Source organism: Mixophyes fleayi, chromosome 7 (assembly GCF_038048845.1).
Source record: "Mixophyes fleayi isolate aMixFle1 chromosome 7, aMixFle1.hap1, whole genome shotgun sequence".
Taxonomy (NCBI): domain Eukaryota; kingdom Metazoa; phylum Chordata; class Amphibia; order Anura; family Limnodynastidae; genus Mixophyes; species Mixophyes fleayi.
Genome location: NC_134408.1, coordinates 116,365,570 through 116,385,011, shown reverse-complemented (window position 1 = coordinate 116,385,011; position 19,442 = coordinate 116,365,570).

Sequence of the window (19,442 nt, the reverse complement as noted above, 5' to 3'; positions counted from 1 at the left end):
TGGTTTTATATAATGCTATTGTTGCTTTATTTCTTCTAGTGGAAACAATTTCGAGTCTGACATTTTTAGGTCTGTGCAAACATGCAACCGGTCCATTTATTAGGGCCAAGTGGCATACTGATGTGATGGATTGATTGCTTTCTCACAAATATTAGATGAGCCCCATATTATGCCTGCCTCCACACTGTGTAGGTGACGGGACAACTCATCCCAGTTTACCTCAATTTGCAATTCAACTATTTACTCTCAGTCTCTTGCATCTCACAAATACATACTTTTTATAACTACATGGGCATAATGTATATTTATATCTTCTAGTTGCGACCAGAGATTTGTAAATTGGCAACTGTGTGTCGTTTTATGAAGTCCTCCCTCTTGTTTCCTATTTAGCTGTAGTATTGCAACTAGAGATGCTGGAACTATTCACAGATTGATTCTCAAATTAGTTTGATAAACTGATTAAAAAAGTCACTGTTCAACTATGGTGAAGCCTGTTCAAACATGTTTAACCATGGTCAAGCCAATTGGCACATGATCAAGCCAACTTATGTATGTGCGAACCAAAATTGATACTAGTTTTCGCAGTTTGCATTAAAAAAAAACATATTCTTACTATTAAAAATATTAATTAAACAGTGTTTTAAAATAAAAATATATTTAAGACCGCTAATTTTAGTGAGAACCATGACCTGGAGCTACAAACACAAACCTTAAACAGTAGACCTCGAATGCAAACATTAATCCTCTAACATGACAAACGTGTGCCACAATTGTTGAACTGCACGATAGAATCTCTAACGTTCTCAGGACCTTCAAAATGGTTACATTCGATCAAATGTCAAAGCAATTACACATTTTGGAGCATCTCTTAATTTTAAACATCTTGGGCCTGATTCATTAAGGACAGTAAAGCAAAAAAAGAGTAACTTTGCACCTTGGCAAAACCATGTGGCATTGGAAGGGGAATTAAATTTAAAATGTGGGGACAGATTTATAGTTGGGGTAGGGCACGTCCTAGATCAACTTTAAATTTCAGTGCAAATATAAAGCTATCAAGTATTTGTGTGCTACATGAAAAAGCAGCCAGTATTTAACTTATGTGCAAAATAATAAACTATTTGCACCCCTTGCATTGTAACATGGTTTGTCCAGGAGAACACTTACTCCTTTTTTTGCTTTACTTTCCTTAATGAATCAGGCACCTTGTCTTTAGCTATATCTTCAATACTATTCTCATTCTGGCAAACATGCACAACTGTAATGTGCCAGTAAGCTCTATTGACTCCTCAAATTGAAGTGAAAAGAAAACACTCTTATGGTCTCTTAACAGTTACACCAACAAATTCAGCCATGACTTCGACTTGATAGCTGCATATTCCTTAACAAGGGAAACAATATGGGATTTAATTTTAAAATCCTGAAATAAAAATTTCTGCTTCCTATATAAATGCCTGTTTAATTATTTCTCCATCTTCATAACATTGTTATGCTCTGCAATTATAAGGCTCCCCAGAAATGGCACAATTGTAGCTGCCTTTGATTTACATTCTGCCTTTGATTTGTAAAGATGAATTGTTGGGTAGTAAAGCGAGATTTCAATTCTTTAACTTTCTTTTGTAATCCACTTTTAACAGGGAAATCACTTTCGTACTTCCTGTGTAGACAGTAAAAATGCCTCTTCAAATTCTGTTTCTTTCCAATAGATATACTTACATGTCAGATCAGGTTTTGCACATTCTTTTTTCTGATGTTTTGAATTGATAAAAAAATGTATTCATCTTTGCACAGTTTTTGTTTCTTGCACTTGGGGCACTAGTCATACTGGGCTTGATTCATTTAGGTACGTAAAACTAATGTATTCTGCATTTTTTGTTAAAAGCACAGATAAATCGGGCATCCGCACATCCGCATTCAACTACAAGCGGATTTGAAAAAACTTCGCTTGTTGAATATCCACGTTCTGCCCTTCAAATTGTAGGCTGTCAGAAGAGCCATTTAAGGAACTTACAATCTATAAGGAACTTAAATAAAAAGTTTGGGCAAGCAGGATGAAACTGGAGAATGCAAGGTGCTTAAACAATGGTAGGATGTTTAGGTAAAAATTGTAGCTCTAGAAACATAATAGAGGCGGTACTTTGATCATTCCTGCCAATTAGAATTTTTTTTGCAAGACAATTTCATAATTATTGTCCTTATTGCCTTTTTTTAAAGTTAGCAACACACACACAGGGGCGCACACAGGATTTTTTAGGGGGGGTTCCCCCCCCCCAAAAAAACCACGAGAGAGAGCTGCTGCGCATGCGCCCGCGCATACGCAGCAGCTCCGTTTCGGCAGCGCTATACTATACAGCAGCCGCACTATACAGCAGCCGCGGCGCTGTCAAAGAAGCGTCTGCGGCGGTGCTGTATACACGGCTGCTGTATAGGACAGTGCCGCTATGGTGGCCACTTAGCGCAGGGGGGGGGTTTCTGGAGACTCCGAAACCCCCCCTGCGTGTGCCACTAACACACACTAATTTCCATAGCATTATCTTTTACATATTGGACATAAAATTGTTATGCTGGCGGGTCTTTTCATAAACTTACAGAACTGATGGTAGAGGTCTTCACCTATAGCAGTTTTCCCGTAGAGCTTTAAGTGCTCACATGTACTCAGATGCCTCCAGGACTTAACTCTAATGTAGTGTAAGTTTATACGCAACACCACAGTGAATAGGTAGGAGGAGCCAATCCAAAAAGGAGTAGGGAGTCTGAAGGCAGGCCTAGGTCAAGGGTCCGAAGCAGACAGGATGGTCAGAGATAAGCAATAAGGTCAGGGCTGGCGGAAAACAAGAATATCCAGGAAACAGGTCCAGAGGTCAGGACAATTAGCAAACAAGCAGAGTCCAAGTAAGGAGCCAAGGGTCATAAAGAAATGGTCAATCCAGAGAATAACAGGGCACGCAGTACCCACGAGCAGGTCAGCAAACAGGAATCAAGAAGCTATAACCGGCAGAGAGGCCTTAAATACAGAAACTGACCAATAGAAGTAAAGGGAGGAGAGTGCACTAATAAGCCCCCTATAAAGTGCTTAATCAATTATCAAGTTTTGCGCACGCGTCCGGCTAGTCCAGATGCCGGGACACGGCGCTGCTTACAGAAGCGTCCCGGTCGTTGCAAGTCCCGGAAGTGACGTCCCGGCTGTTGTCATGGCAGCCGGGAGGCAAGTAGGACCTCGCGGCATGAAGCCGCCACTCGTAACAAAAATAAAATACCTTAGAATTAAAATAAGTAACATTGTTAAGTATGACTCAGGCAAAGGGAAATTTTGAATATAAGAGGAATGTCACAACTACATTGTGACCACAGTGGGGTGATTTATCAAACCTTCTAAAAAGGAAAAGTGGAGGTGTTGCTCATAGCAGCCAATCAGATTCTAGCCATCATTTTGTAGCACGTACTAGATAATAAGCTAGATAGCTTGAATCTGATCCTTTTAAGAAGGTTTGATAAATCTCCCCAGTGTGCGTTTTTGATTATGAGAGATTTGGGGTTGTGTTCATTTATGTGGTAGGTGGTACATCGCAGTACTTTTGGAACAACTGCCCTGGGTTCAAGATGAATGGTATTTTATATTCAGCACTAAATGTGTAATTTGTGTATTATGTAGTCATAGTGCTCACATTATGGAGAAAACCCTCATCCGGAAAACCTTAGCCCAAATCCCAAGCAGGATAACAGATATCGATATTATGTTTAATTATGTTACTCTGTAACATATTACCTATTCCAATCTGTATTTTTCGTGAAAAATAATTGGAGCCAACGGAACATGTATTTAAACTATCGGACAGGAGCAGTGCATGTAAGTGGGAAAAATAAATGTCGTCACCAATATAGATAACCATAGTAGGCACAGTTTGTAAGAAACTTCATTTCAATAAAACTTGAAAACCCACTAATATTTTTGCAACATATACTGCATCTGTTTTTTCTCTGTATATTTTTGTATTCTATCAATAATAAAGAATAAAGAATTTTATAATGTTTGGAATTCTCATTCTTTTATTAGACACAAACAAAGGGCAGCCAACAAGTTGCTCAAGAACAACTGCTCTCCAGTGAAACAGTCACAGAAAGTTCAACATTGGTCTAGAAATCATCAAGGTGTAAAACCTTTGGATATGAAGTGGTTACTATTTGTCATTATTAAATGATAGCAACACTCATTTCACAACATTTACTCCTTAATGACAAAATATGAATTCTGTATTACCATAAGAAGCCTCAGGAGGGCAATCTCATCAATTCTGTTTACCAGTAATGAAGTATTATTTGTCCTGTCTGATTGAATATTGTTGTCTTCTTGTACATCAAGAATCCTCAAGCATTAAGGATGTATTGCAAATGGCATTTGGGAAATTACAAGAATGTATTGTGTTAATGTTTATGTAATTGAAATATAATTGTGTACAATACCTCTTTATTCACTAAGTTAAAACCGTTAAATAGAAAGTTTTGAATCTATAAATCATTCTCTTCTCTCATTCTGAAAAACTGATACTCTTTTGTACTGAATAGGACACAAAAGTGCATACTGAAATTATTACATGTCGATAATCAATATATATATATATATATATATATATATATATATATATATATATATATATATATATAAAACGTTGGAAACCATGGATTAAATGGAGTTTTGACACTATGGGCTAGATTTACTAAACTACGGGTTTGAAAAATTGGAGATGTTGCCTATAGCAACCAATTAGATTCTAGTTATCATTTACTTAGTACGTGCTACAAAATGACAGCTAGAATCTGATTGGTTGCTATAGGCAACATCTCCATTTTTGCAAACCTGCAGTTTAGTAAATATACCCCTATATCTGCTTGATACAAATCTATGGGTGTCACTCCTGTTTGTATGTATGTATGTATGTATGTATGTATGTATGTATGTATGTATATATATATATATATATATATATATATATATATGATAAAAGAAGAAGTTTGTTATCATCGTCATCATCATTTATTTATATTGTGCCACTAATTCCGTAGTGCTGTACAGAGAACTCTCTCTCTACACCACCTCTCTCAGTGAACTTATTCAATCCTTTGGCCCCCAATACCACCTTTATGCTGACGACGCACAAATATATCTGTCATCCCCTGACCTCTCTCCCGCCTTCCTAGCCCAAGTATCTGTCTGTCTCTCAGCTATAACTACCTGGACATAATAGTGCCTCCTCAAACTCAACATCTCCAAATCCAAGCTCATCATCTTTCCTCTTGCCAATGTTGCTGTCCCTCCCAATATCTCCCTCTTGGCTGACAACATAACTCTCTCTACTGTCACCCAAGCCCGCTGCCTTGGAGTCACGCTTGACTCTGCCCTCAGCTTTACCTCTCATATCCAGTCCCTCACCAAATCCTGCCACTTCCACCTCCATAACATCATGAAAATCCATTCCATCCTCTGTCAGGAAGCAACCAAAATCCTGGTCCATTCACTCATCATTTCTTGTCTCAACTATTGCAACCTCCTTCTCACTTGTCTACCTGTCTCTCACTTTCTGACCTTTAATCCATACAGAATGTTGCAGCAAGGCTCATCTTTCTCTGCTGTCGCTCCTCCTCTGCTACTCCTCTGCGTAAATCCTTTCATTGGCATCATATCTGCTTCAGAGTTCAATTAAAGCTCCTTACCCTCCCTTATAAAGCCCTTACCAACACTTCTCCTCCTTACATCTCTGACCTTGTCTAGAGATAATAACCTACCCGGTCACTCCCCTCAGCCTCTGACCTCCCCCTCTATTTACTTCTTATTAGCTCCTCCCATGCTTGCCTCCAAGGCTTCTGCTGTGCTGCCCTCATTCTTTGGAACTCCCTACCCCACCTAACTTGACTTTCCCCCAACCTTCGGTCCTTCACTGAAAAACTCTCACTCAAAACTCACCTTTTCAAGCTTGCCTATTCTACCACCTCCTCCTGACCATCTCATTCATCATCTCCTCTTTCTTGTTTGCTATTTTCAATTTCTCCCAGTTGCTTCTACTGTCTCTCACCATCGCAGGGTTCTCTCAACCTATTATCCCATGTCTGTCTACTGACTGACTCCCTCATACATCCTGTTATGTCTTTTGCTGCACTCTGTGTGAGTCCCCATAGCCTTACTCACTCTCATCTGTGCTACTGATGTGTATTTCCTCATCTATTTGTTACTTGCTTCTGTATTAGCACCATGGAATTTGTGGCACCTTCTAAATAAATAAATAATAATAAACTAATAAACTATTCTACACACCTATCACATTTTCTGGCATTCACAAACACATACCTTGACAAGACTGGATTTAAATTTTTTGCTCTCCCGGTCCTTCTGGCTGCTTTTATTTTGAGTATGCTTGAACAAACAATTAATTTAAATTGTTACATATTTAGAAGAGGTAAATAAGAAATAAGAAACAAAGAAGCACTCATGTCAATAAATATATCACAAGTAAAATATTATTAAGGACAACCAAAACGAAAACAGAGAAATTCATCAAGCATTGAATACAGCTCCTACTCCTATTCCTGATTTAAAAAAAATGGTGGTAAAGTAGGCCATCCCCAAACTGCAAAGACCACACCCTTGATCTGCCTGTGCACACCCATGATTTACCTTGACCATACCCAAAATCTTGATTGTGGGGGTAAGTTTTAGCATTACCCAGATTGTTTCCGGTACATCTGTATAAAAGTGAATTATATTGGACATAGTTTCTGTGATGTGTCAGAACACATAGTGTACCAAGCTCAGTTACTCACATTCAGGCTTGCAGTGACCTCTGTGTTCCTTTTTCTGTAATTGAAGCTGCTAGTATCTCTATAACTGTTCTGTTTCCAATGAAACTGCAAGTGAGTCACTTAGACCTACCATGCTTTAAGCTTCTTTGGTTTTCCCATTCTCTCCTTCCACATTTCTGTGTGATATATGAAAGTTCTATAATCACCACTTTGATGCAGAGATCACTAGAAGGTTATTCGATTGATCAAATGGGACAGAGAGCATGTTGGATAATTTGAGGCAAATATAAATATTTCAGTTACATTACTCCCAACATTTAAAAACTAAAAATTGTCTCACATGATCAACAATGGCATTCACAAACTGGCCAACCAAATTCCCAATCTGCCCTGACAAAGTCCAACTCTGTCCAACGATATATAGGTTCCACCCCTTTTGGAGTCCCAAGAATTGAGATCGTTCGGAGGTTCACAGTTATTGCATTTACGGACCTTTATGCATATGTGATTACTTGGAAGACAATATATTGTGGAATATATAACGTGTATGTTTATGGGTTCATTCTTTACCTAAAACTTAAGATACTCCAGTATCTTTAATCAAGAAAGATCATACAGATCATGAAGGCAGCAAACAAATATAGCATATATATTATAACATATGGCTAGCAGGTTAAAATGAAGCCTCACACATTAATTACAGATATCTATACATGCAGCATCTTATCTACAGCCAATCATTTTCAAGTTTTCCTCATATGGGACATTCTTTCTAACTTATACAGTCTTTACATTAAACATGTTCACCATCTTGTGGTATCAAGATATTGCGGCTATAACTTTTCCAAGATGGACTCACCCTTGCTAATATAAGGTAAAAGCAGGGGAATTTTAAAAATGGAATAAGCACTAGGACACAGTGTTGAGGGTTCTGTGCAAGCCTTCCTACAATTGTCCTGATGGCACATTACTAAGAACAGTTTTGGTATGTCAACACCTAAAAGTGCTAACTCTATGAAATCAGTAAGTTTACCCCACAACATTCCAAATTAAAACAATCATGACCCTTTAGGCCATTCTCCAAATCACCAATCACATCCCCAATCATTATTTTTCACCATTTTCACATTAGCTATCAGAACTACTTTGCAAAAAGACGGGACAGTTGGGGGATATATGTAAGTGTAAAAATCATAGAGCTGTTATATAGTTAACATTATTACAGAGACATATGAATAGCTATAGCACTCCATGTGACATCTATGGGGCATGTCTTACGCACTTACAATTGTGTTTCACTATCTTACCATTTCCAAACATATAGATATCTGTGATTACTTTTATCACACATAGTTTGCTTGTTACATAATCATGATCTGGATGGTATACTGTGTTCACTAATTATTTTCCAGATTCATGTAACTATACATTTTCCAAACATGTCCCATCATTCCAGGATCTATACAAGAATCCAGTACCAGGTTGTGAAAGCTGCAATAACAGGTAGGTGAGAGCAACACCATTTTAATACATAATGGGGGGAATTCAATTGCCAGTGATGTGGCGCGTGGAGATCGCACCGCACACAATGCCAGCAATTGTGGTAGAAATTTCTGACAAAATTTCCCCCACAAAGTGTCTCACAGAGACATTTTGTGGCTAATTGAAATCCCTCCATAATGTCCTGTGTAAAGAGGCGCTACCACAGCCATGTTGGCCCCTCTCCCATCATTATGTGATCACGTCCCCTTCGGCTGCACCGCTGCTGCACAATGACACACATCCCTTTTCCTCCTATGTGTGGAGGGGGGCCCAGAAAGTTGCTGTACCGGGGCCCCAATTCCTCTTGGCGACCCTGGCTGCTATGACAGTAACACTCTTGATTCATTGAGCAAATGCAGATTATTCTGTTATTGGGTGGCAATGATTTCTCACTGGCCTAACTAGTCAAGCACAGGTGAGAATACTGCTTGGGCTGTGCCAACAAACACACTGCTGCTCTGATCTCATAATGTGATTTGATGATTTTCCACAAAGTTAAATATAAAATATCATGTAACCAACCCTTGGTTTATATGGTTCAGGAAATTGATGTGAATATAGTGATGGAGCGAAATTCACTTTAACGGACATGGGCCACAACAAAATACTGCTATGGGTCCCAGTCATTTCTAGATATTCTCCTTGATCATAGATAAGATATCAAAAGATGATACTAATAAACTTTTCTTTTTCCTTTATATAAAGAGAGGCTTATTGTATTATTGCTACTAGTATATTAAAGTTGCCCTCACTCATTGCTATGTCAGGATATTCTACAGGGTGGGGGCCCTGTCAGGGTGGAGTTACTCAATGAGGGCTCATGGCTGTTAGATCTATGCTCATTCCTGAGCCGTCATGGCTGTAATGTATGTGCACATTATTCCTTACCTCTGAAGTTTGCTTTTCGCTAGAGACAGGATAAGGCTGAGTTGAAATATCATCTTCTGCCCTGACAGGAAATGTTGCTTTTCTAAGGTCTGGCTAAGCGTTCTCTGCCACCCACTCATCTACCACATTTCCTGGTGGTTAATTAGTTGTCAGCAGATAATCCCCATTGACTAGTACCACTGGTGTCACTTGGGCATCAGCTGCTCACCTACTTTGAGGGCCAACTATAAAGTAGAAGGAGATAGGTCAGGTTAGGAGTGTAAGACTTCGGTGTCATCTGCATAGAAGTGGTATTGCAGGGAAAGGGAACATATTAGTTCCCAGAGAGAAGAAGTATGATGAGAGAAAAGTAGAGGGCAAAGAACAGAACAGACAGGGGAGTGGAAATTAAGATCTGCCAGAAGTAGAGACATGACTAAGCCTAATTGGTGAAACGTACGTCGGGCACATGACGTATGACGTCACAAACCCGGAAATAGGGAGCCGATCAGCGGGACCTCCCGCGATTGTGTCTCGCAAATCCAGATCAATATTTCATTGCTTAATAGTAGGCAATACCTCTATAGAAGACTAACTTTAGGTTTCATACTAGGGGTAACACCAGTTTTATCGGGCATCACCATCAATTACAACTGGTAGCGCAGGCTGTCTCATTAGGAGGTACACATCACGAGTGGGACCTTTAACAAGCAGCTCACACATATCCCTGTATATTTACACATGCTCAGAAAGTGCACTGCATTTTATATCTTCTATACCACAAACCTTTGTTTGTTGTTGTTAGTTTGTAGGGAAGTTATTACAACCCAGCCATACATTTGGTAATACTATTACACAAAGGGACATATCTGAGGATACATCGATAGCACTCAGATTAAGAATCACCCTGTAATGCAATTTAGTAAGAACTATTTGGAATTTTCCAATATTGGATACACACTTTGCAATACTAATGCATGAAGGAGTATATTTGAGAACTAATATATCGTTAGTATTCTGGCAGATAATGACCCCATAATGCAATCTAACAATAATGGTATAATAGATTAGATCGAATTTATCTTCACAATAAAGGTGTATTATACTGTGGCACGTGTATTAACATAGGACATAAATCAAATTGTCCGGTTATTTACATTTAGACTGGGTACATATGTGAAGTAACCATCTACACTTATAGGTACCTCATTATATGTAATGTTCTTTTTGATGGTGTACTAATCAAATACGGAACTGCTTGCTACTAATATCATATATATTTTTTATAATGTATCTGGTATTGCCCCCCCTTTTTCTACACATGACGAGAGATACATAAATATTATATGGAAGCACTTTATATACAAATATATGTCTCAATCCGTGTGAGATTTATATTATTCTATGTTAGCTATAGAGTGAATTGCCTATGCCTAAAGGCTCTTTCTGGAGAGACACTTTACAATAGGTCTTAATGGTCCTATGAATTGTCATACTATAATTATATAATTAGAGGACCAGACCCTAGTTACCACTAACAACCACTGCACTATACGAGCTCTCAATTTGATAACATTGACCGGCTCCCCTTTTTGGGTCATTTTTTAATTCTCTTTACACTATATTTCAATTCTATTCACTTGTATATTTTAAATTCACTGATCCAGGTGGGATTTAGCTATTTGTCTATGTCGCATTTTTAAGTAATCATCAATAAAGTTGATTTTATATTGATATACCCTCTCGGACAGGAGTGCCTCACATACTACTTTGTTCAGTTGACATCTAATGTCATCTGTATTTGTTATTTCCTAGATAATTCTAGTTATGAGAGCACCCCCTCGGATTATATATTATAATTAAACATATCTAATTGAGGTTTGTCCGGACCTTGGAGCGGATTGGTCCATTCTCTTTTTCATTCAGAAGTAGAGACACTGAAGAGGTATTTAGAGAGGTAGGCGGTGAACCAGAAGAGAAAAGTGTTGCAAAGTCCAAGGGACTGAAGGGTATCCAGGAGTAAAGAAAAAAAGTCTGAGAGGTCTGAATGGTGAGTAGGAAGAAGTGAAAAGATTGTTGGTCATTTTAGTGAGGGTAGTCTCAGTGCAATGTAGATGGGAAGAAATCTGTCTGCAAAAGTTTTAGAGGGGAGCAACTCAAAGGAAATTAGGTTGTAAACAAACTACTTAAGTAGTTTATAAGCAAAGAAGATTAAATAAATGGTGCAGTAGTTGAAGAGAGAAGTAGGGTTGCAAAGATAGTTTCTCGATAGTTTCTCGACAATAGGGGAGATGTGCTCATGTTGGAAAACAGAAGGGACAGTACAAGTGAAGATTGACAGGTTGAAGAGGCTAACTAGGTGCAGGCAAGCAGAGATATATTGGAAGGGAACAGGGTCAAGAGAAAAGGTTTAAAATCAATCCTAGAATAGGTTAAATGTACCAGGGATACAAATGGGTTGTCCGTTCTAATAGGATATAATGCTTTCCAGCAATCAATGAGAACTAATTTCTTCTTCCATTTAAATAAGTATTTCCAAATTTTGTCCGCTGTTTGGTTTATTGTGTTAAAGCCTCTGTTTAAAATGAAAATGCAGTTTGTAAACAGGTATGATAATGGAAACATTTTATTAAGGAATGTTGGGTGACTGCAGTACTCCAGATACAATATATAGATAAAACACACAAAAACAGCACTCAGTGTGTAAAAAATAATATTAACTTCTAAATAAATTAAATAAAAAAATATATAACTAGAAAAATAGAAACCTGTGAATCAATAAAATCCATATACTTTAATATGCAGACATTAAAGATAACATCATTCCGCATTAATTACTGTGGATCAATCTGAATATGCAAACTTACACAAGATTCATTAAAGCATTACTTCAAGCAATAAACATCTGTATTGAGAACAGATGGCAAATAATAACCAGTGCCGAGACCAATCCTTATGTACATATAAATCCCATATTAACACTTATTGTGTTTATTAGAAACAAGAGACACTAATAGGGTCATGAATTTTGAAAAGTAAATAGAAAAATCGTATGTCAACACCTCTATTCTTCACATGGGAAGAAGTTAGATGGATCTCTGTATGTTTATCTAAATATTTACAAAATGGTGGTATTCATATTTCAGACGGTGAAAATACAGACGGAAATAATACGGACACCAAAATCCCGACAGTGAAAATACAGACATGGAGAAAATCCCGACAGTCTAAATACCTACATGTAGAAAATACCTACACTAGGGTGATTCCATCTCCAATAGCCAATTTTTTTTTCATACTTCTCCAACCCATCATTCGGTTCCACTTGGTATACTGACATTGAATCATAAATATTTTTGTATTCAGTGCATATTTCCAACTTGCACAAAATGGTCAAAGTTTGATGTTATACGATTTTCCACAATATCAGACGTAGTGACTTTGCCAATACACAATTTATGTTAAGAATATGCATTATACATATTTCTATTAATGCTGTATAACTGCAGGAACAAATAGAAGTGAACAATAATAACCTAATGTACTGCATTTATGTTAATGAGTGATAATATGGGAGATATTCAGTGTTATTACCGTGTTTCTCCGAAACGGGTTGGCAGGCTCCCTATTCTGGTTTCAGGACAGAATGTAATAAAGCTACTCTCAGTTTCGAAACTTCAGGTTGGAACCACATAAACTATGGCTAAAGCAATGATGGAAACATAGATGAGTGGGAATTGCGGGACCACATCCAAGGGCTATGTTTTGATACCACAGCATCTAACATTGGAGTGAAAGGTGGAGTATGTGTGCTGCTGGAGTCTGAGATTGGACCACCACTACTAATTTTGACTTGTCAACATCACATCTCTGTAATAATGCTGGAAAAGGGCTTCAGTATCCATGATGTTTCTAAATATCCAAACATAGAGCTTTTCGTCCACTTCCGAGACTTTTGGCCTATAATCGATCAAGCTTCATTCAGCACAGCAATTGAAGATGAAAAGACATCAGCTGTGGTTGCTCCCTGGAAAGATGACATCATTAAGTTTACAGTTGCTCATTTGGAGAAATTCCAATGGAGAGATGATTTCCGTGAGCTATTGGAAATCACCATAATTTTCTTGGGAGGCATTCCTCCACGTGCAGTACATTTCATATTTCCTGGAGATGTCCATCGGGCTCGCTGGACGTCCCGAGCCATTTACTCCATCAATATGTGGTTGTTCTGCAACAGTACAATCCACAGCAGCCAGGGTTCAGGGAGTCATGTAAGACTCGGGGGATATCGTACTGTGACAAAGTATGGCTTCATCTGCTGGAAGTTTGTCTGTTCATTACTGCCATTTATGTTAGCTACTGGTTCCAGAGCTTATCACCAACTGCAGCTTCAAGGAATGACCTTGCCTTGTTACATGCACTGTCAAACAAAGAAGTTGCAACGGTAGCCAAAAAGGCATTTAACAAACATTAATGGTATCTTTCAGAAAAACTGGTCGGTTTCACTTTCCTTGATGATGAAGTGTCGACAGAAAAAAAATAAAACTTATGGCTGCTGCTATCAAGCACTCAGATGGATCTGACAATCATCTGAAACGTATTCCACCAGTTCTTCAGCCAACAACAAAGGGTTTACATAACTTTGTCACAAGATCAACGCTGAGTTTGTTCAAAATTCTTGGTCTGTTTGAGGAATTCTTGGAGTATGACCCGGCAGAATGGCAAAACCTTGAATCATACCAAAATAGTCAGAAGATTGCAGACTAAGTGAAGGTAGTAAATGATCTTGCTGAGAGGTGTGGCGCTAATCCAAGCATTCAATGCTTCAATAACACGAAACAAGGAACAGAAGCAGTTCCTTTTGCAGGTCGTGGAGGAGAACAGCAGTAAGTTCTGCACGCCAACAAAAACTGTTGCCATCAAGAGATCATTACCAAAGTGACTAACGTAAACTTGGTGATTGTTTAAAATATTTGATGAAAAAAACATTAATATTTAATATATCATGAAACAAATTACTGTTCTGTATTATCGCAATGTAATCGTCATATTATAAACTTTGGTTGAGTTGTGCAAGTTCTGAATATAATATGATTTCAATATAAAAATTACTGTCATGTTTTTTCACATAATGGCACATTTTGGTGGGTTCGTGGTTGTCATTTTCAAACAAAGATTTTTTGGAATCACCCTAACTTAAACGGATACCATACCAACAGTGTAAATGCCGACAGACATACTGCAGGCATTAAACGGCAATGCTGGAAAACCCGCCAGCAGTAAAGAGTGAAAAATAAATAAAAATATATGTAAAAAAAAAGGACCCTCCCCTCCAAGGTAAGCCTAGGGCTGGCTGGAGGAAAGTCAGAGGGGATAAACAGTCTGGGGTCCCCTGATTCTCTTTCAACCAGCCCTATGCTTAGCCAGCCAGGGCTGGTGGCACCATAGAAGGGGAACTCACAGCAGGGGGTCCCCCTTCCATGATGACAACCAGCCCAAGGCTGATCAGCACAGTGCAGGATTCCCTAGGCAGTTGAGGTCTGCAAACAAAATGCTGACAACCCCAGGGCTCTTCCCACGGTCCTGGGTGGCAGGTGTGGGGGTAATGAAAGTGTAACAAAAAATATAATAAATTAATTAAACACTATTTTGCATTGGTGAACTACAGGTTTCAGCAAGCCAGGCTGCCATTAACAGTTGGGCATGCTGGTGCTTGTAGCACTACAAACACCAGCATTCCCATGGCTGCCAGGACATCCTGGCACTTAGGAAATCACAACAGAAAATACAAAAAAAAAGAAGACAAACATTTTTTCCAAGTGATGGAAAAAAATAAATCTTCCATTTGGCAGCTTAATCTCCAAAATAATCCAGTCAAAACATGCTTGGAAAATCATAAAAAAAAGTGTTACGAGACGCTGCAACAGCTTCTGACTACAGAAGCAACCCTGCGCAGGAAGACATTCTAACAGCCGGTAGGTCTATTTATAGGCCTGCCAGCTGCGAATCTGATGTCATGGGAAAAAGTATCCCTGATGCTGTCGTCAGTGACACTGGCTCGGTTCAACCCGGATCCCCAAAATTTGGATCTAAAAGACTTCTCCGAAACCGAAAAGCTCATCTCTAATTTCTACAAATATTTTTTGCAGCCTTTTGCTCTACATAAGAGCATTTAATCTACTTCTCCTCAGTTTCCCATTATTTATCACGGTATTAATGATCCATCTCTTTCTGAATGCTCGTGTATCTATGTGTCGTATATGCCTAAATATATTAAATTGGTTTATATTTCAATATATAAATGATTGGAAACCATGTTTACTTAGCTACAGTTGGTGATGTCATTGTTGGTGTCTATGATGTCACCATTCTAGAACAAGTGGGTGTGTCAGGAACCCTGATCAATTAGAGTCAGTGTTGAGGGAAGGTCAGAGTAAGCTACGGTGATAGCAGATAAGACTTGGCTTCATTTTATTTCTATTATTCGGCGCTGAGTGAGTCAGTAAGAGGTAGGCTTTACCAACATATCTTATACCTGTCTAGTATTATTTACATTCATAGTACTAATCACACTCTCTCTTTTACATTAGTCATCTCTAGCTCTCTGTATAGTATATCAGTTGCTGTAGTAAGCAGTACTGAATTAATGAAGCGAAAGATGACATTCATGGTGTAGTATGGTGGCAATACATAAATAAACATTAATAATATGGGGTAGGAATCATTAAGAAGGAGTGGACAGCACCGAGCCTGAATTTATTCATGTAGTAAATATATGTGTGTGTGTTTTGGGGGGTCAGGGGGAGGGAGGTACATAAATTAAAATATGTATAGCCCGGGCTCTGTTGTACGCTAGATGTGAGTGGAGGACGCTGCACGTTTTGCTGACATAATAAATTGATTTGTGGTGCTGGCCACTAAAATTTCTAGTTATGGCACTGATAGTATTATTAATACACCCTCTTTTACATTATTCATCTCTAACTCTCTGTTATCTTCACACTTTCTCTATTTTCTTTCTCAGTTACCAACACCTTATAAACTATTGTCCAACTAGAGCATCAAAGTTTAAGAAAAGACAGTATACTAATTATATCAGTTCCTATAGTATGCAGCACTGAATAAATCAAGAGAAAAATGACAGTCTTTCTCCCCAATTGCTACCAATAGGACCCATTTCACTGAACCACTCTACTCCTCCAGCACTGAGAGCACGTTGCAGCTCTCCAATACAAGTAATAGGATTGACCACGTAGTGGGGGTGATATTTGCTCCTTGCACAACGGCACAGTGGTTAGCATTGCTTGTTTACAACACTGGGGCCATGTGTTAGATTCTGACCAGGGCCATATCTGTGTATGTTCTTCAAGCCATGGATACGCTTGTGCTTCAGCACTAGTCCTTTTTTGTGGGGCCAGTTACTCCAGGGAATTTAGCCCTGAGCTGAACACACTAGGACTGGATGACATTATGGCAGGGGAACCCGTGCTGCAGGTTTACACTGCTACAGTGTCACCAGTCCAGCTTGTCTTAGCCTAGTGCCTTTAGCAGATATTCGGAGAGACCCTACTCTGTTAATTCCTCCAAAATTACTGCTACCAGTCTATGCTACGAGCACTAATGGGATCTTCATGCAGCAGCTGAATTTTACATGGAACGCTGAGTCACACATTTCTTAAGCATTTCATGCTATATAAACTGCGGATACTTTATGGGCAAATTTGTTTTATTCGCCAAAAATGCGCCCTATATTACACATGGCCCATTATCTCCAAGAGGTTTCTATAAAGACTGCAATATCACCCCTTTTCTACAAAATTATAAATACTGTATATCTCTAGAACACTCATTTAACCCATAATAAATATATTGTAGACATAAAACTAGACACTTAGGGGGGTATTCAATTGTTAGCGAGATCCCCGGAAAACGAGCGCTCGAAAAATATTACCGTTAATACGGTAATTACTCGCATAATTTCATCTCGCATGAAATTCAGCGAGTAAACTACCATATTAACGGTATCTACGCGCATATTACCGTATTAACGCTAATATTTTTCGAGCGCTCGTTTTTCACGGGGTCTCGCTAACAATACCCCCCATAGCGTTAGAATTAGAGATGGTCACTGACCCCCGTGTTCTGGTTTTGGTTTTGGATCTAGATTACCTTCGTGTTTTGGTTTTGGTTTTGGTTTTGGCAAAACCGCCCTTGCATGTTTTGGTTTTGGTTTTGGTTTTGTTTGGTTTTGTTTTGCAATTTGTTAAAAAAAAATATTTTTTTGGGCTAAAATAACATAATTTAGGTATTATTTTGTACATACATTATTATTTACCTCACTAACACTAATTTGCAGTCATTTCTATTCAATTTTGACCACCCCACAGGTCACAATATTATTTTCATATACTTTCAGCCAAATACTGCAGCGAGCTGGCTGGATGTTAAGCAACAGAGCAACCACACAAAGACCATGCAGTTTATATCACATCTAGAAAACATTGCCACACACCAGTGTCACAAACTCACCGGTACAGGACTTACACAAACAACATCATTGTCATCAACATCCTCATGATATCATAGCATGATACTGCGACAGTAAAAACACACTTTTTTTTTTTAATAACATTTTTAGAAAATAATATTTTTGAAGTTTGGCAATCCTACATCATATGGCGGAATTGTACAAGAAAAATACATGTTTTCCTAGAAATCTGTATTTCAACAAAGCATCTCATATATTGGGCTATTTATCATTCAAGAAATGTGAGTGTGTGTTTGATTTATGCTGGTTGCTGATAAGTGTAACCCTGCCACTTTTCTTAATTCTGACATTTCTTGATTAATGTTAGCGTCATTTGTATACAAATGGTGGTAAGGCGACTCAATAGACTTTTAGGGGCATATTCAATTGGCCGCGTTACTGTCAAAAGTAACGTGGCTTGCACACTATTATAGTTATTACGGTAATGGTGCGCGTAATTACCGTTATTACGGTACCTTTAACGCCGGCTTTCTGCTCGCAGATCAAGGAGCTGTGAGCTGAAATCCAGGTTAGAATTACAGTAATACCGGTAATACTTTTAACGCCGCATTACTTTTTCGAGTAACATGACTAATTGAATATGCCCCTTAGTACTATATAAAGAATGAAAATCACTGCATTACAACAGTTTTGTTTTTGGACACATAGTAAATATTAGGAATCCATACACAATGCTATAATAACACTAATGTATGAATCATCATAAAGCCAAATATATCACTAAACATACAATTGACAACTAAAATATGAGGCATTAAAGGAGATATTGTTTTCCTGGCTCCAGCATATCTGCTATGCCTGTGAGAGCATAATCAGACACAGGCACAGTTAAAGTAATATCCCCCTTTACTCATTTACAAAGACTCCACCATTGGTTCTTATAAGGTGTATACTTTATGGAAAACATTATTGGCATCAATTACTGTGATGCGTTCACTATAGCGACCACTAAGCTCATGTAAATACATTATTTATAAGATAATAATCTTACCCTGTTTCTTTCTTTTGTGTAGAAGACACCGGTGGCTTATTGAGAGTTGGTATGTCAGCACTATTTTCACTGGTTTGCTGTAGTGATAATCCATCATTTGTATTTAGATCCTTGAAAAGACAATCTCCCTATTTGAACAAAACTCGCGAGATCCGAGATCTGACTACGTCATTCGCCTTGATTTGGAATCCGATTTGGCGGGAAGGTACCGAGCCAACTCGGCTCGGTACTCGAATTGCCGAAGTTCGGGTGGGTTCGGTTTTCAGGGAACCAAGCCCGCCCATCTCTAATTAGAATCCCTTTAAGTGCATTTGTTTTCTACTATTATATTTTGGGTCTTTTGCTCTACATAAGAGCATTCAAACTACTTGTCCTCATACTCACTGCTTCCCATTCTATACCATAGTACCACTGATCCATCTGTTTCATAGTGATCCGGTAACTATTTATAATATATAGATATATATATATATATATATATATATATATATATATATATATATATATAAATAAACTCACTTTCTATTTCAATATATAAATGATCGGAAACCATGTTTGCTTAGCTACAGTTGGTGATGTCATTGTTGGTGTCTATGATGTCACCATTCTAGAACAAGTGGGTGTGTCAGGAACCCTGACTAGAGTCAGTGTTGAGGGAAGGTCAGAGTGAGCTACGGTGATAGCAGATAAGACTTGGCTTCATTT